The 27,051-nt window shown below is 42.4% G+C and overlaps 1 protein-coding gene across 4 annotated transcripts in view; it reads left to right on the top strand.

Moving 5' to 3' along the window:
* The window catches only part of ephb2b (eph receptor B2b), a 368,312-nt gene that overhangs the window by 225,593 nt on the left and 115,668 nt on the right, over positions 1-27,051 (top strand). The gene's annotated exons all lie outside the window — the stretch shown is intronic.

Raw genomic sequence — 27,051 nt, 5'->3', positions numbered from 1 at the left:
ACGCAGAAGAGTTGAAGGCCACTATCAGAGCAACCTGGGCTCTCATAACACCTGAGCAGTGCCAGAAACTCATCGACTCCATGCCACGCCGCATTAACGCAGTAATTGAGGCAAAAGGAGCTCCAACCAAGTATTGAGTATTGTACATGCTCATATTTTTCATTTTCATACTTTTCAGTTGGCCAACATTTCTAAAAATCCCTTTTTTGTATTAGCCTTAAGTAATATTCTAATTTTGTGACACACGGAATTTTGGATTTTCATTTGTTGCCACTTCAAATCATCAAAATTAAATGAAATAAACATTTGAATGCATCAGTCTGTGTGCAATGAATAAATATAATGTACAAGTTACACCTTTTGAATGCAATTACTGAAATAAATCAAGTTTTTCAAAATATTCTAATTCACTGGCTTTTACCTGTATAATAGATAATTATTAGAATTGGATGTTAAGAGTATGTGAAAGTTTGACTTTTACCTTGTTTACTTCCGTGACGACCTTCAAGTTTTGTCATCAATCAGAAATATCAAACAGCTAAAATGTTCCAAACATGGATACGTGTGGAGATTGTTTTGCATGTTTCCCATCATGCTTTGTAATGGATTTAAATGTGTGTCATTCTGAATTTTTTTTCTATGGCGCATGGACGTTTTTTCTATAATAACCACAAATTGTGTAATATTGTGTTACGTGTGATCATGTCTGTTGGCATGTTGTGTTGGTTCCATCTTATATATGTTTTTGCACCATGACTAGGGAAGGTTGTTTGCATCGGCTATGAAAAGTAATTCCTAATTCCTCCTCCTTTTGGGACATGTTTAAAAGGTGCAAGTGTAGACGTGATGGTCAAGCATGTCATTGAATGATTACGATAATGTTTGCGTGGTGAACATTCTAGGGATCGAGGGGGGGAAGTTTGTAGCCATGAGGTGCCGGGAGTATTGGAGTACTTAATGGCAGGGACTAATCTCTTCTGCAGTAAACAGCCTAAACAAAACATCATGTCCAAAACTCCTCGGGGCCCAGCATGAACCACTGAAGCCTGGGAAACGCTGACTTCCTGCCCAGACCGGTATTCTGGATTACCGCAGCCTTCTTAGCGAGCGCCTGGCTGGCCCGCCGCTCCATTCCCCGCCGGCTCTTCTCAAAGTGAGCGTCTCCTCTGGAATACATTAGTCAGGCTTATTAATGAGCTTGTTTTCATGCCTCCTTCCTCTTGGATTTTGGATATATTCCACTGTGAAAATGGTTAGGATGATTAAATGGGGGTGGGGGGGAGGGACAAAGAAAGACTAAAAGGAAAGAAAGCGTCTCGGAGCTCATGCATGAGCGCTCCTAACCACACGGCGTGACGCTCGCACACAAGTTGCCGCCGCTGAAGTTTGTGCTGTAAAAAGTGACATTTTAGAAAAGGACAGGCGGTGCTCATGTGAGGAATGTGTCGACATGGCGGCGGATTGGAGACAAAGGATTAGCATAAATCCTGAAGATACTCTATTGGTCACGTGTGTGGTCACCATTTGTCAGCTATTGGTGGATGAGGCCAGCTTTTAAACGCACTTCACTTCAGTTCACTTTATTTGGAACATGCATAGCATATATATTTAATCCCTATTTAATCCCACTTCTCATACCATAACAGTTGTCCTTCTTCTCTGTAACACATTGATGTGTTACAGGGTTGATGTGTGAGGGAGCAGGGTTGGGGTGGGGGCGGGGTTTGGTGGTAGCAGGGGTGTATAATGTAGCCCGGAAGAGTCAGGGCTGCATGGGATTCTGGGTATTTGTTCTGTTGTGTTTATGTTGTGTTAAGGTGCAGATGTTCTCCCGAAATGTGTTTGTCATTCTTGTTTGGTTTTGGTTCAAAGTGTGGCGCATTATTAGTAAGAGTGTTAAGGTTGTTTTATATGGTCACCGTCAGTGTAACCTGTGTGGTTGTTGAGCAAGTATGCCTTGCTGTCACGTACGTCTGCAAGCAGAAGATGCATACTGTATAACAAGTGGTTGGGCTGGCACGCTGTTAATACAGATTGTAGAAGGCGCCAAATGCTGTACCATCATGGCACGCCCTTATTATAACTGTAAGGGTGAAAATCGGTGAATATTAATCCCGGGAGATTTCTGCGAGAGGCACTGAAATCCGGAAGTCTCCCGGGAAAATCGGGGGGTTCGGCAAGTAAGCTGCTGAGCCGCATCAGAGTGATCAAAGAGCCGCACGCGGCTCCGGAGCCGCGGGTTGCCGACCCCTGGGTTAAAACCATTAAAAATCAGTTCCCAGTGGCTTATTTTATTTTTCGAAGTTTTTTTCAAAATTTTACCCATCACGCAATATCCCTAAAAAAAAAGCTTCAAAGTGCCTGATTTTAACCATCGTTATATACACCCGTCCATTTTCCTGTGACGTCACATAGTGATGCCAAAACAAACAAACATGGCGGATAGAACAGCAAGCTATAGCGACATTAGCTCGGATTCAGACTCGGATTTCAGCGGCTTAAGCGAAATTGAAGAAGAAACTGAAGCTATTGAGCCATATCGGTTTGAACCGTATGCAAGCGAAACCGACGAAAACGACACGACAGCCAGCGACACGGGAGAAAGCGAGGACGAATTCGGCGATCGCCTTCTAACCAACGATTGATATGTGTTTGTTTTTAAGTGTTGTAATGTTTTTAAGCTAAATTATTGGTACACACAGTTTATGTATAATAATTTACGTAAAACCGCGAGTAATGAATACAGTTTTCATCAATTAATATATTCTGTAGACATACCCTCATCCGCTCTCTTTTCCTGAAAGCTGATCTGTCCAGTTTTGGAGTTGGTGTCAGCAGGCCAGGGAAGCTAGGGTCGATATTCTTCTCTTGATCATCTTCGGTGGCATAAGGGACGGTGTGAGCCAAGACATCCAGGGGGTTTAGCTCGCTCGTCTGCGGGAACAAACTGCCGCCATTGCTTGCCGTGCTAGCGAGGTCCTTTGTCCCTGAATTGCTCACACACTCCGGCAGATTCAATGGGGGTCTGGCGGCAGATTTCTTTGACTTTATGGTTGGAAATGCATCTGCTTTGAGTGTCGCAGGATATCCACACATTCTTGCCATCTCTGTCGTAGCATAGCTTTCGTCGGTAAAGTGTGCGGAACAAACGTCCAATTTCTTGCCACTTTGGCATCTTTGGGCCACTGGTGCAACTTGAATCCGTCCCTGTTCGTGTTGTTACACCCTCCGACAACACACCGACGAAAGTGAGAAAATGGCGGATTGCTTCCCGATGTGACGTCACTGCTCCGAGAGCGAATAATAGAAAGGCGTTTAATTCGCCAAAATTCACCCATTTAGAGTTCGGAAATCGGTTAAAAAAATATATGGTCTTTTTTCTGTAACATCAAGGTATATATTGACGCTTACATAGGTCCGGTGATAATGTTCCCCTTTAAAGTCAATCATATTGTTGCTTTCTTTCATTTCTTCACTTCATCCATTCCATCTGAAGGTTTTAAGTGTTGCACGTGCATACACATGTTTTAAATGATATTTTCGTCTAAGGTTATATTTCTCCTCTTTAGTTGAGAAGAATCGTTGTACATTCTTGGCTAGCAGGTTATAGTTTGCATCATGTTACATGTTTGCAAATGCACCAAATCATTGAATTTCAATAATTGTGATTGAATAAATAAATTGTTTGTATGTTGTAGGGATGTCCCGATCCGATATTTGGATCGGATCGGCTGCCGATATTTGCCAAAAATTGTCCATGGATTGAGTCACTTTAATATAGATCATGATACACGTCATGTGTGTTATTACAACTACACTACCGTATTTTCCGCACCATTAGCCGCACCTAAAAACCACAAATTTACTCAAAAGCTGACAGTGCGGCTTTTAACCCGGTGCGCTTTATATATGGATAAATATTAAGATTCATTTTCATAAAGTTTCGTTCTCGCAACTTCGGTAAACAGCCGCCATCTTTTTTCCCGGTAGAGCAGGAAGCGCTTCTTCTTCTACGCAAGCAACCGCCAAGGTAAGCACCCGCCCCCATAGAACAGGAAGCGCTTCTTCTTGTACTGTAAGCAACCACCCGCCCCCGGAAGAAGAAGAAGCGCGCGGTGCATGCTGGGATATGTGACGTTACATTTCCATTTGTGTGTTTATGTAAAGACCCCAAAATGGCTCCTATTAAGTGTGTTGTCTGTCTAATTATAAATAATGCAGACGAGGCGTGTTAACTGAGTTCTCAACGTTTACTCACAGCGTGCTCATAACCACATTCTAACTCCCAGCATACAACAACGCTTCTCAGGGCTACAGCGCATGCTCGTAACTATCGTTGCATGCTGGGTAGTGTAGTTGTTATATTTGCTAGCTCATAACATCACATTAAGAGACACGCTTACGCGCTTAATTCAATACTCGCCGTCATTCCGGGTGGATTGACAAAAGACCTCCAGCCGCTAGATATTGGTGTCAACAGGGCATTCGAAGCTAGACTGCTAACTGCGTGGGAACAGTGGATGACGAAGAAGCGCGCGGTGCATGCTGGGATATGTGACGTTTCATTTCCATTTGTGTGTTTATGTAAAGACCCCAAAATGGCTCCTATTAAGTGTGTTGTCTGTCTAATTATAAATAATGCAGACGAGGCGTGTTAACTGAGTTCTCAACGTTTACTCACAGCGTGCTCATAACCACATTCTAACTGCCAGCATGCAACGCTTCTCAGGGCTACCGCGCATGCTCGTAACTATCGTTGCATGCTGGGTAGTGTAGTTGTTATATTTGCTAGCTCATAACATCACATTAAGAGACACGCTTACGCGCTTAATTCAATACTCGCCGTCATTCCGGGTGGATTGACAAAAGACCTCCAGCCGCCAGATATTGGTGTCAACAGGGCATTCGAAGCTAGACTGCTAACTGCGTGGGAACAATGGATGACAGAAGGCGAACACACCTTCACTAAGACAGGGAGGCAGCGCCAGACGACGCCAACATCTGCCAGTGGATCGTAAATGCCTGGGCAGATATTTCGGTCACAACTGTGGTCCGAGCTTTCCGGAAGGCAGGATTCACAGAACTGCTGGATAACAGTGACACTGACTCCGATGACTTCGACGAGACGGAACCGGCCATTTTGGATCTCACATTTGCCCAACTTTTCACTTCGGACACCGAAGACGAAGGATTTACGAATGAAGAATAACTTCAGAAAGTGAGCGCTATGTTTATTTTGTGTGTTGTGACATTAACGTTCGAGCAACATTATGTTGCTATTGCTCTGCACTATTTTGAATTTTACTATGTTTGTGATTGCACATTTGCGTACATTTTGGGAGTGAACAGAGTTGTTAGAACGCTGGTTTTTAATATATTATTAAAGTTTGACTGACCTATCTGACTGTTTTTTTGACATTCCCTTTAGCGCAGCGTAGGCGCGGCTTATAGTCCGGGGCGGCTTATTGGTGGACAAAGTTATGAAATATGCCATTCATTGAAGGTGCGGCTAATAATTCGGTGCGCCTTATAGTGCGGAAAATACGGTACATACACTGTCTGGTTAGCTGTGTACAAACAAAAGATGAAATAATACTTTACTGTAATATGATTTTTCATGTTTTTCACTCAGTACAGATTGCTGTCCTATCACAGTGTTGTGTGTTACTAACTCAAACGTGTTTCATGTTGACGTAGAAGCTATCTTATTTCTTGTTGTTGTTAGCTTTTATGGCTAATACCGTAGCACACCCATGTGTTAGTACGCTAGAAATATAGTTCCTCAGTGTTACAATAACAATGTTGTACAGTTTGTTACTATACATGTTACACAACGTAAATGAAGTATTGTTGACGGTTTTTGAATGCATTTTTAAAGTGATTTACAGGTAGAATTGATTGCTAACATTAGCTGCATTGCTAGCCACCAAGAACCAGCTGATTTGTACATGTTAGAATGCAAAAAAAAAACTAAAAACCTTTGTCGTCTTGTCTCGCATAATAATTGTGAACGATAATACAAAATCCCCAAACAAGGTGCAGTTCCACTTTAAAGAAAATCCTGGACTTGGACCTCACTTTAGACGGTCTCGGTGGAAGTGTTCCAAGAAACCCAATCCTATTCCTGCCAATCTAATTTCCAAAAAGGAGCTTCAATCAGCCTCCTTCCAAGGACCGCCACAATCAGGCCTTTGTGAGGCCTGGCTTTGCTGTCATCTGCCTGGTTCTGCTGATACGGACCAGGCGCAGATAGTCTGGCCCGGTCTTGGTACTTTACTAAGCGCCAGCTAATTGAGCTTGTCCAAGGCGGAACCTGTTAGTGCGTTGATAAGAGGCCCCTGGTTGGGCAGGATACTTGCTGGTCACCAAGTATCTCCATCTGGGTTGAACAGAGTCAGAGAGTCAGGGCGTTCTTGTCTCTAGGATGCAAATTGTGTCATCTGAGAAATGCTCCCATCTGCAGCCGTCCAAGGATACATGTGAGCTTTTCAGAACTTCATGTTGTCAAACAACTGCTGTCTCTACCGGACCTGATGATGCGTCCTGAACCCTCCGTGTTACACATTCCCCAAAGCCACATCTATTTGCTATTCAAACCGCGATCAAACATGTGTGGGGAATATCTGCACGCGGCATTTTTATCCGAAGCCTTCCACGGACGGGGGATTTCAGTCTGAATAGCGCTGACGTGACCTCGGCTCTTCTCCCTGCCATAATCCTTCTGCCTCCAGGAACCTGTTAGTGCGTTGATAAGAGGCCTCTGGTTGGGCAGGATACTTGCTGGTGCTGGATGAAGCGTGGTCACCAAGTATCTCCATCTCGGTTGAACAGAGTCAGAGAGTCAGGGCGTTCTTGTCTCTAGGATGCAAATTGTGTCATCTGAGAAATGCTCCCATCTGCAGCCGTCCAAGGATACATGTGAGCTTTTCAGAACTTCATGTTGTCAAACAACTGCTGTCTCTACTGGACCTGATGATGCGTCCTGAACCCTCCGTGTTACACATTCCCCAAAGCCACATCTATTTGCTATTCAAACCACGATCAAACATGTTTTTATCCGAAGCCTTCCACGGACGGGGGATTTCAGTCTGAATAGCGTTGACGTGACCTCGGCACTTCTCCCCGCCATAATCCTTCTGCCTCCAGGAACCCAAAACTAATCATCTGCAGCCTCCTCGTCGCAGCCCTTCACTCCTTTCCAGGCTTCTGCCGCAGCATTTAGTTTCTGTTTTAACTTCACCTTACAGGCTTTGAATACTTCCTCTAAATAAATTGCCGGTTTAGTAAAGCCTCGCTGATGCACCTTTGACCATTTATGCAACAGCCGACCAGAATCAGAATCAGTATTGGTATGAGGTATGCAGTATTGGAATTTGGCAATGGGCAAGACTATAGCTGGGTTGCTTTTAACGCATTCAGCGCATTTTAAGGGTGTGACAATTCGTTTTGACGGCATCTGCGGTTGCCGATACGATTCAGGGACGATATTGTTTCTCAGAACGATACGATCTGAAACGATTCAGTGAGACAAACGAAGCAGTGTGACTGCAATCAATGGTGAATACTGGACACTGCGGGTAAAGTTTCCTATGTTCCTATTGATTCTTGTAAGGGAATGACGTATAAAGGAGTTATGGAGACAATTACCGTATAATAAAGAAGTAAAAAAACATATATAAGTCGCACTGGAGTATAAGTCGCATTTTTTGGGGAAATGTATTTGATAAAAGCCAACAGCAAGAATAGACATTTGAAAAGCAATTTAAAATAAATAAAGAATAGTAAACAACAGACTGAAAAGTGTACGTTATATGAGGCATAAATAACCAACTGGTATGTTAACGTAACATATTATGGTAAGAGTCATTCAAATAACTATAACATATAGAACATGCTATACGTTTACCAAACAATATATACTTGCAGTGTGTATATTGTACATATTACATATTGTTATGAAGGTGTCTGTTACTACATTATATATATACTTGCAGTGTGTATATTGTACATATTACATATTGTTATGAAGGTGTCTGTTACTACATTATATATATACTTGCAGTGTGTATATTGTACATATTACATATTGTTATGAAGGTGTCTGTTACTACATTATATATATACTTGCAGTGTGTATATTGTACATATTACATATTGTTATGAAGGTGTCTGTTACTACATTATATATATATATATATATATATATATACTTGCAGTGTGTATATTGTACATATTACATATTGTTATGAAGGTGTCTGTTACTACAATATATATATACTTGCAGTGTGTATATTGTACATATTACATATTGTTATGAAGGTGTCTGTTACTACATTGTATATATATATATACTTGCAGTGTGTATATTGTACATAATACACATTTATATGAAGGTGTCTGTTACTACATTATATATAGACTTGCAGTGTGTATATTGTACATATTACATATTGTTATGAAGGTGTCTGTTACTACATTATATATATACTTGCAGTGTGTATATTGTACATATTACATATTGTTATGAAGGTGTCTGTTACTACATTACCGTATTTTCCGCACCATAAGGCGCCCTGGGTTATAAGCCGCGCCTTCAATGAACGGCATATTTCAAAACTTTGTCCACCTATAAGCCGCCCCGTGTTGTAAGCCGCATCTAACTGCGCTAAAGGAATGTCAAAAAAACAGTCAAATAGGTCAGTCAAACTTTAATAATATATTAAAACCAGCGTGATGTGGGCGCAAATGGAATCGTATATCAACATGGACGAAGCTGCGTGAAAAAAGCCACCCGGCCTCTTCGCGTAAACTTAAACTTACCTTAACCACTCGCTCATCTTTTCTTCATCCATCCCTTCGAGTTAGCTTTTATGATGACGCCGGCTGGAAAGGTCTCTTTTGGCAAGGTCTTCCTTTTGAATATCACCATGGGTGGAAGTTTCTGGCCATTAGTATGGCAAGCTAGAACCACAGTGAAGGATGACTTCTCATTCCCTGTGGTGCGAATATTCACCGTACGTGCTCCCGTTGTATCCACAGTGCGGTTCACAGGAATATCAGTTGCTGTGAAATAGTAATCCGTGTGCGGATGGAGAGATTGCGTCTTTTCATGAACCGGATCCCTGTCGTTTAGTAGGAGCCATTTTGTGGTCTTTACAGATGTAAACACACAAAGGAAATGAAGTACGGTAATATCCGCGCGCTTTTTCTTCTTCTACGCGGGCGGGTGGTTGCTTACAGTAGAAGAAGAAGCGCTTCCTGTTCTATGGGGGCGGGTGCTTACCTTGGCGGTTGCTTACGTAGAAGAAGAAGCGCTTCCTGTTCTACCGGGAAAAAAGATGGCGGCTGTTTACCGTAGTTACGAGACCGAAACTTTATGAAAATGAATCTTAATATTTATCCATATATAACGCGCACCGGGTTATAAGGCGCACTGTCAGCTTTTGAGAAAATGTGTGGTTTTTAGGTGCGCCTTATAGTGCGGAAAATACGGTATATATATATATATATATATATATATATATATATATACTTGCAGTGTGTATATTGTACATATTACATATTGTTATGAAGGTGTCTGTTACTACAATATATATATACTTGCAGTGTGTATATTGTACATATTACATATTGTTATGAAGGTGTCTGTTACTACATTATATATATACTTGCAGTGTGTATATTGTACATATTACACATTGTTATGAAGGTGTCTGTTACTACATGATATATATACTTGCAGTGTGTATATTGTACATATTACATATTGTTATGAAGGTGTCTGTTACTACATTATATGTATATACTTGCAGTGTGTATATTGTACATATTACATATTGTTATGAAGGTGTCTGTTACTACATTATATATATACTTGCAGTGTGTATATTGTACATATTACACATTGTTGTGAAGGTGTATGTTACTACATTGTATATATACTTGCAGTGTGTATATTGTACATATTACATATTGTTATGAAGGTGTCTGTTACTACATTATATATATATATATATATATATATATATATATATATATATATATATATATATATATATATATATATATATATATATATACTTGCAGTGTGTATATTGTACATATTACATATTGTTATGAAGGTGTCTGTTACTACATTATATATATATATATATATATATATATATATACTTGCAGTGTGTATATTGTACATATTACATATTGTTATGAAGGTGTCTGCTACTACATTATATATAAATATACTTGCAGTGTGTATATTGTACATATTACATATTGTTATGAAGGTGTCTGTTACTACATTATATATATATACTTGCAGTGTGTATATTGTATATATTACATATTGTTATGAAGGTGTCTGTTACTACAATATATATATACTTGCAGTGTGTATATAAAACGTTTTGAAATAGTTTTAGAGGACTTTGAAGGCTACAACGGTGACTCTCATTTGCCACATCTTCCAAGTGTTTTTTCTTAATCATTTTTAAAGTCCCTCCCACCAAAAAAAGATGTGTGTGTTCTTGTCTTAAAGGCAAATATTTTAAAAAAAAAAAGTTTAAGGACCTCTTAATTCTCCAAATCACAATGAAAAAAGGAATGTATGGTTGAAGGTGTACACGTCATAAGTACCGTATTTTTCGGAGTATAAGTCACACCGGCCAAAAATGCATAATAAAGAAGGAACAAAACATATATAAGTCGCACTGGAGTATAAGTCGCATTTTTTGGGGAAATGTATTTGATAAAAGCCAACAGCAAGAATAGACATTTGAAAGGCAATTTAAAATAAATCAAGAATAGTGAACAACAGGCTGAATAAGTGTACGTTATATGAGGCATAAATAACCAACTGGTATGTTAACGTAACATATTATGGTAAGAGTCATTCAAATAACTATAACATATAGAACATGCTATACGTTTACCAAACAATCTGTCACTCCTAATCGCTAAATCCAATGAAATCTTATACGTCTAGTCTCTTACGTGAATGAGATCAATAATATTATTTGATATTTTACGCTAATGTGTTAATCATTCCACACATAAGTCGCTCCTGAGTATAAGTCGCACCCCCGGCCAAACTATGAAAAAAACTGCGACTTATAGTCCGAAAATACGGTAAGCAAGTAAACAACAATGAATGGCGGAAGCATTTATGCCCTTTTATCCCAGTTGATGGCCTCTGTTGCATTTTGGACCAGTTGTTCCTCCCAGGGAATTCAAGTCACAAGTCGCTCCCAAGCTCTTTACGACACTTAAAGCTGAGTTGAAAAACCACCAGAGACAGAATAGGTATTTTGTAATATATTTGCAAAGCTTTGCATATATACATTGACAGAGACAGCATAGAACATTCGGATCGCCCCGCTAAGATGGTCTGTCCCCCCGACCAAAACCCCTCTCCTGTTAAGTCTCTCTTCCTCCCCCCCTGGCAGTCATGTCTCTCTAGCCAAAACAAATGTCCATTATCTCTCTCTCTAACATTCCTCACTTCAAGGTTAAGCACACAGTTTTGCAGACAACCAAAAGACCACATTTGGAAGAAAAACACTAGCTGTTTTGTAATATGACAATGAAATAAAAAGAAGTAACACTTAAATTCGGATATATGTAAATATCTGCCTCCGACACCTCCTTGACCCATCTCTTGTATTTATTTGTTTCTGATTAAATAACTTTCAAGGCCAGTAGTTGCGTTGTGGCTTCCTGGTGTTGTGTTCCAAAAGTCGATCCGTCGGCGATTATCGACTGAGGTCGCTGCTAACGACTTGTCAAACCGGATACCTGGTCGCATCGGGTTCTCTTTCACAACCGGTAATCATAGGGATTACTTCACAGCGGCTTTGGGTCGATTGTCACGGACCGACGCGGAAGCAAATTTCGACAACAGAGTTTTGCAAACAAATCATAATAGATTGGATATGTGGGTGGTGTTTTTTTCCTTACCCTTTGCATTGATGTTTTGCCAAGGTTTGTCGTCTTTTGTTTGATTGTAAAATATTTTGATCAAAGAGTTGGCCTGAGAAATGAAAGACGAGCGACGTTCCTTTGTTCTTGATAATTACTTTTTCATTGTTCATACTTCGTAGACCTCCTCAATCCCACCGACACGTCTTCCTATGAGGAAGCAGTGCCTGGGGCATCTGTGGTGGGCTCTTCTATTTCTGGGGCTGAGGTTGCTGAGGTAGTTAAAAAGCTCCTCGGTGGCAAGGCCCCGGGGATGGATGAGTTCCTTAAGGCTCTGGATGCTGTGGGGCTGTCTTGGTTGACAAGACTCTGCAGCATCGCGTGGACATCGGGGGCGGTACCTCTGGATTGGCAGACCGGGGTGGTGGTTCCTCTCTTTAAGAAGGGGAACCGGAGGGTGTGTTCCAACTATCGTGGGATCACACTCCTCAGCCTTCCCGGTAAGGTCTATTCAGGTGTACTGGAGAGGAGGCTACGCTGGATAGTCGAACCTCGGATTCAGGAGGAACAGTGTGGTTTTCGTCCTGGTCGTGGAACTGTGGACCAGCTCTATACTCTCGGCAGGGTCCTTGAGGGTGCATGGGAGTGTGCCCAACCAGTCTACATGTGCTTTGTGGACTTGGAGAAGGCATTTGACCGTGTCCCTCGGGAGGTCCTGTGGGGAGTGCTCAGAGAGTATGGGGTATCGGACTGTCTGATTGTGGCTGTCCGCTCCCTGTACGATCAGTGTCAGAGCTTGGTCCGCATTGCCGGCAGTAAGTCGGACACGTTTCCAGTGAGGGTTGGACTCCGCCAAGGCTGCCCTTTGTCACTGATTTTGTTCATAACTTTTATGGACAGAATTTCTAGGCGCAGTCAAGGCTTTGAGGGGATCCGGTTTGGTGGCTGCAGGATTAGGTCTCTGCTTTTTGCAGATGATGTGGTCCTGATGGCTTCATCTGGCCAGGATCTTCAGCTCTCACTGGATCGGTTCACAGCTGAGTGTGAAGCGACTGGGATGAGAATCAGCACCTCCAAGTCCGCGTCCATGGTTCTCGCCCGGAAAAGGGTGGAGTGCCATCTCCGGGTTGGGGAGGAGACCCTGCCCCAAGTGGAGGAGTTCAAGTACCTAGGAGTCTTGTTTACGAGTGAGGGAAAAGTAGATCCTGAGATCGACAGGCGGATCGGTGCGGCATCTTCAGTAATGCGGACGCTGTATCGATCCGTTGTGGTGAAGAAGGAGTTGAGCCGGAAGGCAAAGCTCTCAATTTACCGGTCGATCTACGTTCCCATCCTTACCTATGGTCATGAGCTTTGGGTTATGACCGAAAGGACAAGATCACGGGTACAGGCGTCCGAAATGAGTTTCCTCCGCCGGGTGGCGGGGCTCTCCCTTAGAGATAGGGTGAGAAGCTCTGTCATCCGGGGGGAGCTCAAAGTAAAGCCGCTGCTGCTCCTCCACATGGAGAGGAGCCAGATGAGGTGGTTCGGGCATCTGGTCAGGATGCCACCCGAACGCCTCCCTCGGGAGGTGTTTAGGGCACGTCCAACCGGTAGGAGGCCACGGGGAAGACCCAGGACACGTTGGGAAGACTATGTCCCCCGGCTGGCCTGGGAACGCCTCGGGATCCCCCGGGAGGAGCTGGACGAAGTGGCTGGGGAGAGGAAAGTCTGGGCTTCCCTGCTTAGGTTGCTGCCCCCGCGACCCGACCTCGGATAAGCGGAAGAAGATGGATGGATGGATTGTTCATATTTTTGGATGAACATTCTGGGTGTGTCCATCCATCCATCCATTTTCTACCGCTTATTCCCTTTGGGGTCGCGGGGGGCGCTGGAGCCTATCTCAGCTACAATCGGGCGGAAGGCGGGGTACACCCTGGACAAGTCGCCACCTCATCGTGTCATTCAGTAAAAAAACTGTAGTATTCCATTGCATTTTTGAGGTGGTCTCTCATACCGTTTTAGCATTAAATCAGACATTATTGTGTGTTTTTGTGTCAGTGTTCCTGAAAATATTTTTACAGCTAATTGTGTATCTCGATAATTCAATACACGATCTGATGGCGATATACTCAAATATAAGACGGTTGTTGGGGTCCATAAAATACCGCGTTATTCCCAAAATCCTTTTTGATCCCAGCGGGGGTTTTCAGACTTACCAACGCCTCGTGCGTTCAGTTTGTGACTTCCTGTCTTGTTGACGGTGACCAGTAGCGTGACTCTGTCTGTGAATTGTTTGAATCCTTCTCCACTTTGTGCTTCGTTCCGCACCATCCTGTCTCGTCTCGTTACAAGACATGTTTCTGTCATCATACCGCGTGTGGTATTGGTAAAGGTATGCACCTAGCTCGGCTGCCTAAACCTACTTGGTGGATAGCGCCCCCTCGTGAACCTGACATCGCTGGGTCCATATTTTGTTTTTCGATTTATTTACCGTAAATTCTGGGCTTGAGAGCGCACCGGTATTCAAGCCACACCCACCAAATTTTTTAATAAATGAGTATTTTTACATGTATGAGCCTCACCGAACCATAAGCCTCAGTTATATACCGATATGCAAGATTTTATAAATGTTTACATTCATTAATTGTTTTTAAACTGAAACATGGCAGTAAAACGGCTGATCAAACAAAACAGAAGTCAAGCTGGCTCTCCAATCAGCTAAACAGACTGAAATACTCCACGGTGATGTTTTGGTGAATTTACGGAAATGAAACAATACAAAAAGAATGCCATTGTACGTTAATAATACTAACACAGACCCTCGTAAACGTGTTAGCATATTTGCTAATGCTGACGAGGCTAGCTGATTACATTACAATAGCACGGACAAATATGCATGAAAACACTCCTACAGACATCACACATGGGACGCTCTCATAAGTATGGATTGTTTTAGTTATATTGTAAAAAATTACAAAATATTACATATTTATATTACAAAACTGTTGTATACTAATTCATAGATGTTATGTTATTATATAAAAAGGTCAGTAAATGATTCTATATATTTGTAAACGCTTTGAAGTGGGAAAGGGGTAGGATTGAATAAGCTTTGCTTCTTCCTACTCCTTTTCGGGCATGATGTAAAATGAAATGATATGAAATTGTGTGATGTATTATGATGTAAGTGTGTTCATGTTCGAAATAAACTAAAGAAAGAAAAGAAAGAAAGAAACATCGCTTGGAGTGATGAACAAAAAAAAAAAGAAGCAAAAAAGCTACGGAGGTTTTTTTCTTCCGGTTCAAAGCCAAAACAGGAAATACATTTTCAACCGGCAGCACCTTTTCAAGTGCCTCTGTCGGCGTATATGAAAACTATTTGTTGAAAACTAAACATTATCGCCGTTAGCGAGTGAAAAAAATCCCTAAATTAGCCCCACCTTTTTATAAGCCGCAGGGTTCAAAGTGTAGGGGAAAAAAAATAAAAATTCTAAATTGCTTCTTTTGTGGAGACTTTCATAAAGATTTACTGTGTAAGTTTGTGTAATGTGATGAAAAACAACACAATTGACTCTGGTGGATAAAACATTGGCACAATATCCAATAAAAAAAAATGATTTAGTTACTGGGAATGGTAAAACAGATGTGTGCATGGGAAGTGGCTACATGACGGTGTTAGCTTTATTAGCATGGAGCAGATGCTGAAACAGGACATCCTTTATGTGTGAGAAGAAGATAGCAAATATCCTATAAATAATACAATCACTCATGTTGGAATCAATGTGGAAAAGCACTCCTATCTTTCATTTTGGCACAAATCACCTCAGACGGAGAGTCGGGGCCCAGGTCCTGAGGGCGTCAACTCAGCATCAGCAGCACAGTTTCCAAGGTAACCGAGGTCCTGACGCCCCTCCCCCCTGCATGGGCCCATTCCATCTCTGTACGTTCTGCAATTCACTGACCTCCCGGGTCCGGCCTTCATTGATTTGGAGAGATGGAGGCGAGAGCGAGGACCAAGGCCTTCCTGTTTGAGGGTTAAGGATGCGCTTGTAGAGGAGGATGAATAGCTCTTGTTTTAGATGACTCAAGCACACATTTAAAGGCTAATTAGTCCGTCTTTAGACATTTTGGAGGAGCCGCCACCTCGCTGGATTGAGCTATTTAATGTGTTCTGCTGTTAAACGGCGTCCATTAAAGCTTCCCCATGAAAAGCAGCGGCACAGAAAGAAATGTTTGACTTTGGAAGACAATTCTGTAGCCGTGTATTCAAGTCAAGTTCACTTTTGCCGACTGTAGCGGCTGCTGCAGATTGACATCAGCAGGAAGCTATCCACATTTTATGAGTTGTGGCAAGCTGCGTGGTTGTGAAATGAAATCTGGACTCTCCCGCTGTGTGCGGCTCATCCAGGTAACCGTTTGGTTCTTGACTCCTACTTCTTCTTCTTCTTCTTCTTCTTCCACCCTCTTGCCCAACTTGTCCTGCACAAAGTGCGGAGGTTTCAATCCTTTTTTAGGTGGCGTCGCAGGTTGAAAGTAGTGAGTGGGAGGAGTTTAGCAACAGGCACTAGAACATGTATTTCATCCCCATACTGTCCAAAGTGCGGCCCCCGGGGGCCACGTTTTCAAAATACTATTCCCAAAAAAAGTGTACTAAAAAAGCAAAGAGGTGTAATGAGAAAATGTTGCAATATTGACTCTAATAACACTTTTTACTTTAAACAATAAACAAGTAATGAATGTCGATATGAATTATTGTCCTATTTCAGGCTCCAATGACTTCACAATCCATTTTACATTTTGAAATATTTTTTGGGGGGGAAAACATTGCATTTTTTGTGTGTTTGCCATATAAATCAAACAAGGTTTATTTAGACAAAAAGTGCATCAAACTCAGACTTATGTAAACTTATAATTGACAGATTGATCGGAAGTTGATTTAGAACCGGGGTGTCAAACTCTTTTTAGCTCAGGGGCCACATGGAGGACTATTACGATTAAAGATGTCCGATAATGGCTTTTTTGCCGATATTCCGATATTGTCCAACTCTTAATTACCGATTCCGATATCAAGCGATACCGATATCTACAGTGGTGTAATGAACACATTATTATGCCTAATTTTGTTGTGATGCCCCGCTGGATGCATTAAACAATGTAAAAAAGTTTTCCAAAATAAATCAACTCAAGTTATGGAAAAAAATGCCATATTTATTATTGAAGTCACAAAGTGCATTATTTTTTTTAACATGCCTCAAAACAGCAGCTTGGAATTTGGGACATGCTCTCCCTGAGAGAGCATGAGGAGGTTGAGGTGGGCAAGGTTGGGGGGTGGGGGGTGTATATTGTAGCGTCCCGGAAGAGTTAGTGCTGCAAGGGATTCTGGGTATTTGTGCTGTTGTGTTTATGTTGTGTTACGGTGCGGATGTTCTCCCGAAATGTGTTTGTCATTCTTGTTTGGTGTGGGTTCACAGTGTGGCGCATATTTGTAACGGTGTTAAAGTTGTTTATACGGCCACCCTCAGTGTGACCTGTATGGCTGTTGACCAAGTATGCCTTGCATTCACTTGTGTGTGTGAAAAGCCGTAGATATTATGTGACTGGACCGGCACGCAAAGGCAGTGCCTTTAAGGTTTATTGACGCTCTGTACTTCTCCCTACGTCCGTGTACACAGCGGCCTTTTAAAAAGTCATACATTTTACTTTTTGAAACCGATACCGATAATTTCCGATATTACATTTTAAAGCATTTATCGGCCGATGATATCGGCAGTCTGATATTATCGGACATCTCTAGTTAACATCATGGCATTAAAACAAAAAAAATAAACACAACTTCAGATTGTTTGTCTTACTTTGGCCAAAAATAGAACAAATAAATTCTGAAAATATTAGAATAAAAATATAGAAACAAAATATAACTGAATAAATGTACATATGCATTAAAAATATGTTTTCTTTTGTATTATTGTTTTTAATGAATGAAGTAAGGTTTATGTCAACATTTTTCCAGAACACAATATAGAAAGTGAGATGTAACAGGATCATGCATACATTTATCATTTCTTTTCAAAACGCTTACAAAAAAGTGGGACCCCAAAAATGTACCCCATTTTGAAAATTCCTAGCGCCAACACTGAGTATTGGTGCTGTGTTGTAATACTAATCAAATATCATTCAGATCCTTGACTTTGACACCCCTGGTATACAGATTTAAAAAACAATATTGAACCAAAATGGATGTTGTTATGAATTGTTGACTTTTTAAGGCTCCAATGACCTTACATCAAATGTGTTGTCTTTGACAAAAAACAGCACACAAAATAAGAATTTCTACTTTATGGTATGTCAACGGATATATCTAAAGTACCGTATTTTCAGAACCATAGGGCGCACCGGATTATAAGGCGCACTGCCGATGAATGCTCTATTTTTGATCGTTTTTCATACATAAGGCGCGCCGGATTATAAGGTGCATTAAAGGAGTCATATTATTATGATTATTTTCTAAATGTAAAAGACTTCCTTGTGGTCTACATAACATGTAATGCTGGTTCTTTGCTCAAAATGTTGCATAGATGATGTTTTACACATCATCTTCAACTCACTTTCTGACAGTCTCTTCAGGATTCACCGTTTTGTGGGCAGTCTTATTTACGTGCCTCCACTTTGACAGCGGCATCTTTGTTGTAGCGGTTGTTGTGTTTGGACCAGTTGTTCTTCCCAGGGAATTCAAGTTTCTGGTCGTCGCTCCCAAGCTCTTTACTCACTTAAAGCTGAGTAAAAGAACCACCAGAGACAGAATAGGTATTTTTTATATATTTGCAAAGCTTTGTAAATATAAATGAGACCAGTCCAGCATAGAACATTCAATCACGCAGCTAAGATGGTCTGATCTCAAAAATGGAAACCTTCTCTTCTATAAAGTCTCTCTCCCTCCCTCCCTTCCTCGCTGTCTTGTCTTTTCAGCCCAAACACATGCCCATTGTCCTCCGCACCTGGACATAAGAATAGATAAGAAGAAGGAGTATCTCTCTTTCTTACATTCCACACTCAAGGTTAACACACATTATTTGCAGACAACCAAAAGACCACAATTGAAAGAAAAACACTAGCTGTTTTGTAATATGATTATGAAATTAAAGAAGTAACACTTAAATACGGCTATATGTAAATATCTGCCTCCGACACGGTGTAGCGTGCAAAGACGGGAGTGGAAGAAGTGTCAAAAGATGGCGCTAACTGTTTTAATGACATTCACACTTTACTTCAATCAATAACGGAGCAGCATCTCCTCATCCGGAAACAACAACACCAGAAAAGTGTCCCACCGGAACTCTCTAATAAGTAAAGTTCCTTGGGTGATTAATGTAAAGTCACCACACCGGTATGTTTTAGTGCTTTCATGGTGAGTTTACTGACAGATATAAGTAAGAACTTTACACTACTTTATATTAGAAATGACAACAGTGGAGGATGAATGTGAAGATTATCAACTACGGTGTCACCACAAACTACAAAGGCGGACGCGCGCAATTTTCAGGATTTATGCAGATCCCAAATACAGATCAGCAGGTACCAGAAGGTAAGAAAAGTAGCTTTTGCATAATATTGCGAAACAAAACGCCAGATAAAATGTCTTACCTTATACACACACCATAATAATACTCCTATGTTGAAGCACATCAAGCGGTGTGGCTTCATAGCTTACCAAAGTCCTACTAAAACATTTTAAATAGATTTTTGAGCGCCGTGTGTAATGTTCTATATTTTCAATGGAACATATAAAATGTTGGTGTTGTTTACTTGAGTCATATTGCCATCATAGTGCAATCTACAAGTATCTCTTATGTTTGATTGCCATCTACTGGTCACACTTATCATTACCCCATGTACCCAAAAAAAAGTTTTGAGGTGGGTAAGCGCAACCAAACATATTCCTTACATTAGGCGCACTGTCGAGTTTTGAGAAGAAAAAATAATATCTTAAGTGTGCCTTATAGTCGGGAAGATACGGTATTATTAAGTGAATTTGATTGAACAAAAAAATATATAGTATTAATAAAATAAAATTAAAGTAGCAGGTCGAATATTGTTTAATTTTTTTTACCTACGGTTTTTGTAAAAGTGATGAAAACACTGGCCATGAGAAATATGCAAGTAGCAGATTTTATGTGGCCTTCTAAGTCAGGTCTTCTCACGTTGAGAAATATACAACTAGCAGTGTTTATGTTCTAAGTCAGGTTGTTGAGTCCTCCTCGCTGCCTTTATTTGCCGCAATAATGACCTGCAACATTTGATCAGAGTCCACGTCTCCTCATTTATCCATCCTCGGAAAGAGGGTAGGTCCTGGAGACAAGAGAGGGTGTGGTTTTGGTAAAGCCCCTTCACGACACCGATGGGCGTTGTGACAGTCAACGTCTCCGGTTTCTGCTCCCATCTTTAACACGTTTAACACAAGCGGCCCGTTGGGTCTGAGAGAGGCTTTAAATCAAGACTTCCACATGTGAAACTGGGGCAAGTGTTTCAACGTTCACTCCCTGACAAAATGAAGACTCAAAAGAGAGGGAACAGAATGAAATACAGGCAGGAAGCAGAATAGTTTTCAAGCATTAAAAGACTATAGATGGCACTGATAATAAAAAGAAATCCTGGATTTGTTATCCCGATCCTAGATTTCAGGGGAGCCTCAATTTACACACTTAATTGGTTCTAGTGTAACAGAAGTACCTCAAAAGCAGTGCCTGATATCAGGTTAAGAGCTCGGGCTTTTAGCTCAGTAGCTAGCACGCTCATCTCTCATGCCGGCAACCCAGGGTTGAGTTTCGGGCAGAACAGAAAGTATGGACATGAACCATGCGGGTTACACTTGAAGAGGATTTGTAAATCGAAACGTTTGCATATTGAAGCAAATGTCCCCATAAGAAACAATGTAAATCTGAATAATGGGTCACTGCCTCCAGAAAAGTCCATATTTTAGTCAAAGTCTACACATTGAAGACAATATAGAGCACTATACAGTACTGTGTATATAACAACCTTCATTGTCTTTTATAACAAAGTCAGAAGAACAATAACTGGATGAACTGTCCTCATTTGCAGCCACCCCGTCTACAAGTCACTAGCCCTGTGGTGCACTCCGTTTGAAATCGCAAAACTCATTAACTTTAATGGCCAGGTTGCTACAATGATTACAAAAATAAATAATAATAATCCACTTTACTTTGCCGGTTAATCTTCTTCGGGGGAGACAGTGTCTACAATTATGTGCAAACTACGCTCCAACAGTGTGTCGATACGCTAGCGGCTACAAAAACAGAAGTGAAACTTAAAGTGCATGCTAGTTAACTCTCGAGTGACGCAGTTACAGGCAGTCAGTGTAGCGTTGATACGGAGAATAAAATAAACTTATAGTGACGGAATAACCGTCCGCAAGCCGCCTATTGAGCCTGCTCTAAACAGTCATGTTTGATCGCCTTAGGGCCGGTATTCGATAAGTCAATTAACCGTACACATATGCAAATTAAGTCTAATTAAGTTTTCCAGCCTTGATAATCGCCACACTGTATGCATGCGTTGTTACATATTACAAGAGCGCTCACTGTTGTTCACAGATTTCAGTAGCTGTGGACATTTGTTCTATAAATAAACAGTCGTGGTTATAACTGCTGTAAACCTCTTGACAATTGGTATTACGGTATTAAAATAAAATGATCGTGATTGATAACCACACATTTTAATAGCATGGAGACCAGCTAGCGCTAGCTTGCTAGTTAGCTTAAATGCTAACTTGTCTTTTCCCATTAAGAAACATCCTTCCCCAATCTAAACACATTACTGTCTAAACAACTGACGTACAGTATTCACATTAAACATAAAGGCTGTGCTGTTTTGGCACAAAGTTAGAGACTGAAAAATGGAAACTAACTCTAAAGCATCCAATCGCTCGTGTTGTAGATGTTTTCATGGAGTTGGAACAAGTCTAAGGCCTTGTTCACTGATTTGTTTTACCCAAATGCCACTTGTATCCGATTTCTCCATGTCCGTCTTTACAGTACAGTTCCGAATTTTATTCTATCCGACCCAGGCCTCTTTTGTATGTGTAAATAAATGGGATATACATGCGATGCGTCCTTAATGAGAAAGCGACAGCACTCAAGGTGCATTCACCCGACCAGAACGTCATCAAAAAGGGATAAGCGTCATAATTATTCGCCAAAATAGACGGTTCCAAAATAAGTAGCTGACAAGGGAGCGGAAAACAAGTGAAAATAAAATGTTTTAGGAACTCACGTGAAAGTTCAACTCCGACTGCTCGCTTGAAGCAAAATATCCCGTAAAACTGCGAGAGACAAAATACTCTTAATCTTGATTCTTAATCTTCCATGGGCAATAATTCGGTTCAGAAAATGTTGACTTTGATTGCACACAATCCTTGAGAGTAGAGAGCGGAAGCCGTGTCTACTTATTGCGGGTCATATTGCATTCACATTGGAAATTGCATTTTGGACATGCTAAAATTAAACTAAATCTGTTCATAAAAAATAAAAATTCTGCTATTGATTTTGCAAAATCTATTCAATCCATCCATCCATCCATCCATCTTCTTCCGCTTATCCGAGGTCGGGTCTCTCTCCCCAGCCACTTCGTCCAGCTCCTCCCGGGGGATCCCGAGGCGTTCCCAGGCCAGCCGGGAGACATAGTCTTCCCAACGTGTCCTGGGTCTTCCCTGTGGCCTCCTACCGGTCGGACGTGCCCTAAACACCTCCCTAGGGAGGCGCTCGGGTGGCAATCTGACCAGATGCCCGAACCACCTCATCTGGCTCCTCTCCATGTGGAGGAGCAGCGGCTTTACTTTGAGCTCCCCCCGGATGACAGAGCTTCTCACCCTATCTCTAAGGTAGAGCCCCGCCACCCGGCGGAGGAAACTAATTTCAGCCGCTTGTACCCGTGATCTTGTTCTTTCGGTCATAACCCAAAGCTCATGACCATAGGTGAGGATGGGAACGTAGATCGACCGGTAAATTGAGAGCTTTGCCTTCCGGCTCAGCTCCTTCTTCACCACAACGGATCGATACAGCGTCTGCATTACTGAAGATGCCGCACCGATCCGCCTGTTGATCTCACGATCCACTCTTCCCCCACTCGTGAACAAGACTCCTAGGTACTTGAACTCCTCCACTTGGGGCAGGGTCTCCTCCCCAACCCGGAGATGGCACTCCACCCTTTTCCGGGCGAGAACCATGGACTCGGACTTGGAGGTGCTGATTCTCATCCCAGTCGCTTCACACTCGGCTGCGAACCGATCCAGCGAGAGCTGAAGATCCTGGCCAGATGAAGCCATCAGGACCACATCATCCGCAAAAAGCAGACACCTAATCCTGCAGCCACCAAACCGGATCCCCTCAACGCCTTGACTGCACCTAGAAATTCTGTCCATAAAAGTTATGAACAGAATCGGTGACAAAGGGCAGCCTTGGCGGAGTCCAACCCTCACTGGAAACGTGTCCGACTTACTGCCGGCAATGCGGACCAAGCTCTGACACTGATTATACAGGGAGCGGACAGCCACAATCAGACAGTCCGATACCCCATACTCTCTGAGCACTCCCCACAGGACCTCCCGAGGGACACGGTCGAATGCCTTCTCCAAGTCCACAAAGCACATGTAGACTGGTTGGGCACACTCCCATGCACCCTCAAGGACCCTGCCGAGAGTATAGAGCTGGTCCACAGTTCCACGACCAGGACGAAAACCACACTGTTCCTCCTGAATCCGAGGTTCGGCTATCCGGCGTAGCCTCCTCTCCAGTACACCTGAATAAACCTTACCGGGAAGGCTGAGGAAACAAAATATCCCGTAAAACTGCGAGAGACAAAATACTCTTAATCTTGATTCTTAATCTTCCACGGGCAATAATTCGGTTCAGAAAATGTTGACTTTGATTGCACAAAATCCTTGAGAGTGGAGAGCGGAAGCTGTGTTTACTTATTGCGGGTCAGATTGCATTCACATTGGAAATTGCATTTTGGACATGCTAAAATTAAACTAAATCTGTTAAACTAAATTCTGCTATTTTGCAAAATCTATTCAATCCGATTTAAATATAAAAATCCTTAGTCGAAGATGATGCTGAATTGTTGTACATTAAAAATGTTCTGTGTTAACATTTTCTTATGGGAAAAACATATTCAACTTCTGAACAAATGATTCATGAAAAGGTCCGTACCACTGAATGCAGACGTAGGTTTAAATCTGAGTTTAGTTGTGTAGATCCAGCCTCGTCCCAGAGTTTAAACCAACTAACTAGCCTCACACAATCTCATTTGGTGTCCTGATTACTGAGTCATATTTTCAAAGGATGTACCATTGTGTTCTCCCCCCTAAGCTAATGATCGGTCGTTAAAAATAATGGAATATACGCCGTGGCCTCAGTGTGGCTCCTACGAGGCCGGCGAGCTGTAAATGTAGACAAACGGCAACAGAAGCGCATGCCTGGAGCCACGCCCCCGCCATGCCCGGAGCCAAGCCCCCGTCATCTGCAGCCTTGGCCGCTCCGCCAACTCCACATTGTCCTGTCATTTATCAGCCTGCACTTATTCCATCTTCAGGTCCCTGCTCTTGTCTGGTTTCCAACACCGTGTGCATGTGTTGGCTCACATGCTCCTCATTCCACGCTTGTGTCTCCCATGTTCGGAGAAGAGGGGGATGTTGGAGGAGAAAATTCCAGATGTTAGTGCATTGCTTGTGAATGTCTCCACTGATACTCCACTTTCATCTCAGCTTCCTCTCCATTGACAGATGGTAGTTATCACATGCTATGGAAAATACTCCTTCTGCCTTTGGGCTTTGAATAAACCTGTTGAACATCACCAGGGCTTTGTGGCCACAGCGGAATGATTGACTGAATGACTCTCCTGAGGCCGAGTCCTGGAAGTGGAACACAGACTTTTTACATTTCATGAAATAAATGTATTAATTGAGCACTCTGTGTCATGTCAAGTGAGGCAAGATAAGTCTCAGAACTCGGACAAAGCAAGGAAGAGTTACGAGTTTACTGCCTCACTTGTTCCACATGTTGTTGTGTTACAGCCTTGTTCCAAAATGGAAAACATTTGTTTTGTGCTCAAAATTCGACAAACAAAAGACCTTTTTAAAATATATTAAAACCGAACTACTAACAAATCACAGCCTTTGCTCAATACTTTGTTGATGCAAAGTCTTTTCGAATACGATGCTACAAGCGTGGCACACCTATATTTGGACACTTTCAACCATTCCTCTTTGTGGCCATTTTCAGAACTCTGCAGAGATGTTCAATCAGATTCAGGTCTGGGCTCTGGGTGAGCCACTCAAGGACATCTACAGAGTTATCCTTAAGCCATTCCTTTGATATCTTGGCTGTGTGTTTGGGGTTGTTGTCCTGAACCGTGGAGTTCATAAGCGATCTGGAGCAGGTTGTCTCTGGACGTTGCTGCATTCATTTTCCTCTCCCATTTCCTGCCGATGACAACCATCCCCTGAGCATGATGCTGCCACCACCATGCTTCACTGTAGGGATGGTATTGGCCTGGGTTCCTCCAAACATGACGCCTGGCATTCACGCCAAAGACTTCAATCTTCGTCTCATTAGACCAGAGAATTTAGTTTCTCATGGTCTGAGAGTTTTCAGGTGCATTTTGGCAAACTTTTACGGCCACTCTACCATACAGGCCTGATTGGTGCATTGTCCTTCTGGAAGGTTCTCTTCTCTCCACAGAGAAATGCTGTAGCTCTGACAGAGTGACCATCGAGGTCTTGGTCACCTCCCTGACTTGGATCCTTCTCCCCCGATCGCTCAGTTTAGACGGCCGGCCAGCTCTAGAAAGAGTCCTGGTGGTTTCAAACGTCCTCCATTCACGGATGAGTAAGACCACTGTGCTCGTTGGGACCTTCAAGGCAGCAGATCTTTTTCTGTACCCTTCCCCAGATTTGTGCTTCAAGACACTCAAGGACATCTACAGAGTTGTCCTGAGGCCATTCCTTTGATATCTTGGCTGTGTGTTTGGGGTCGTTGTCCTGAACCTTGGAGTTCATAAGCGATCTGGAGCAAGTTGTCTCTGGATGTTTCTGCATTCATCTTCCTCTCCCAGTTCCTGCCGATGACAACCATCCCATGAGCATGATGCTGCCACCACCATGCTTCACTGTAGGGATGGTATTGGCCTGGGTTCCTCCAAACATGACGCCTGGCATTCACGCCAAAGACTTCAATCTTCGTCTCATTAGACCAGAGAATTTAGTTTCTCATGGTCTGAGAGTTTTCAGGTGCATTTTGGCAAACTTTTACGGCCACTCTACCATACAGGCCTGATTGATGCATTGTCCTTTTGGAAGGTTCTCTTCTCTCCACAGAGAAATGCTGTAGCTCTGACAGAGTGACCATCGAGGTCTTGGTCACCTCCCTGACTTGAATCCTTCTCCCCCGATCGCTCAGTTTAGACGGCCGGCCATCTCTAGAAAGAGTCCTGGTGGTTTCAAACGTCCTCCATTCACGGATGAGTAAGACCACTGTGCTCGTTGGGACCTTCAAGGCAGCAGATCTTTTTCTGTACCCTTCCCCAGATTTGTGCCTCAAGACACTCAAGGACATCTACAGAGTTGTCCTGAGGCCATTCTTTTGATATCTTGGCTGTGTGTTTGGGGTCGTTGTCCTGAACCTTGGAATTCATAAGCGCTCTGGAGCAAGTTGTCTCTGGACGTTGCTGCATTCATCTTCCTCTCCCAGTTCCTGCCGATGACAACCATCCCCTGAGCATGATGCGGCCACCACCATGCTTCACTGTAGGGATGGTATTGGCCTGGGTTCCTCCAAACATGACGCCTGGCATTCACGCCAAAGACTTCAATCTTCATCTCATTAGACCAGAGAATTTAGTTTCTCATGGTCTGAGAGTTTTCAGGTGCATTTTGGCAAACTTTTACGGCCACTCTACCATACAGGCCTGATTGGTGCATTGTCCTTCTGGAAGGTTCTCTTCTCTCCACAGAGAAATGCTGTAGCTCTGACAGAGGGACCATTGAGGTCTTGGTCACCTCCCTGACTTGGATCCTTCTCCCCCGATCGCTCAGTTTAGACGGCTGGCCAGCTCTAGAAAGAGTCCTGGTGGTTTCAAATG

This window comes from Nerophis lumbriciformis, linkage group LG18 (assembly GCF_033978685.3).
Source record: "Nerophis lumbriciformis linkage group LG18, RoL_Nlum_v2.1, whole genome shotgun sequence".
NCBI classification, from domain to species: Eukaryota; Metazoa; Chordata; class Actinopteri; order Syngnathiformes; family Syngnathidae; genus Nerophis; species Nerophis lumbriciformis.
Note: the sequence above shows the minus strand (reverse complement) of the source record. Positions and strands in the feature narration are given on the sequence as shown.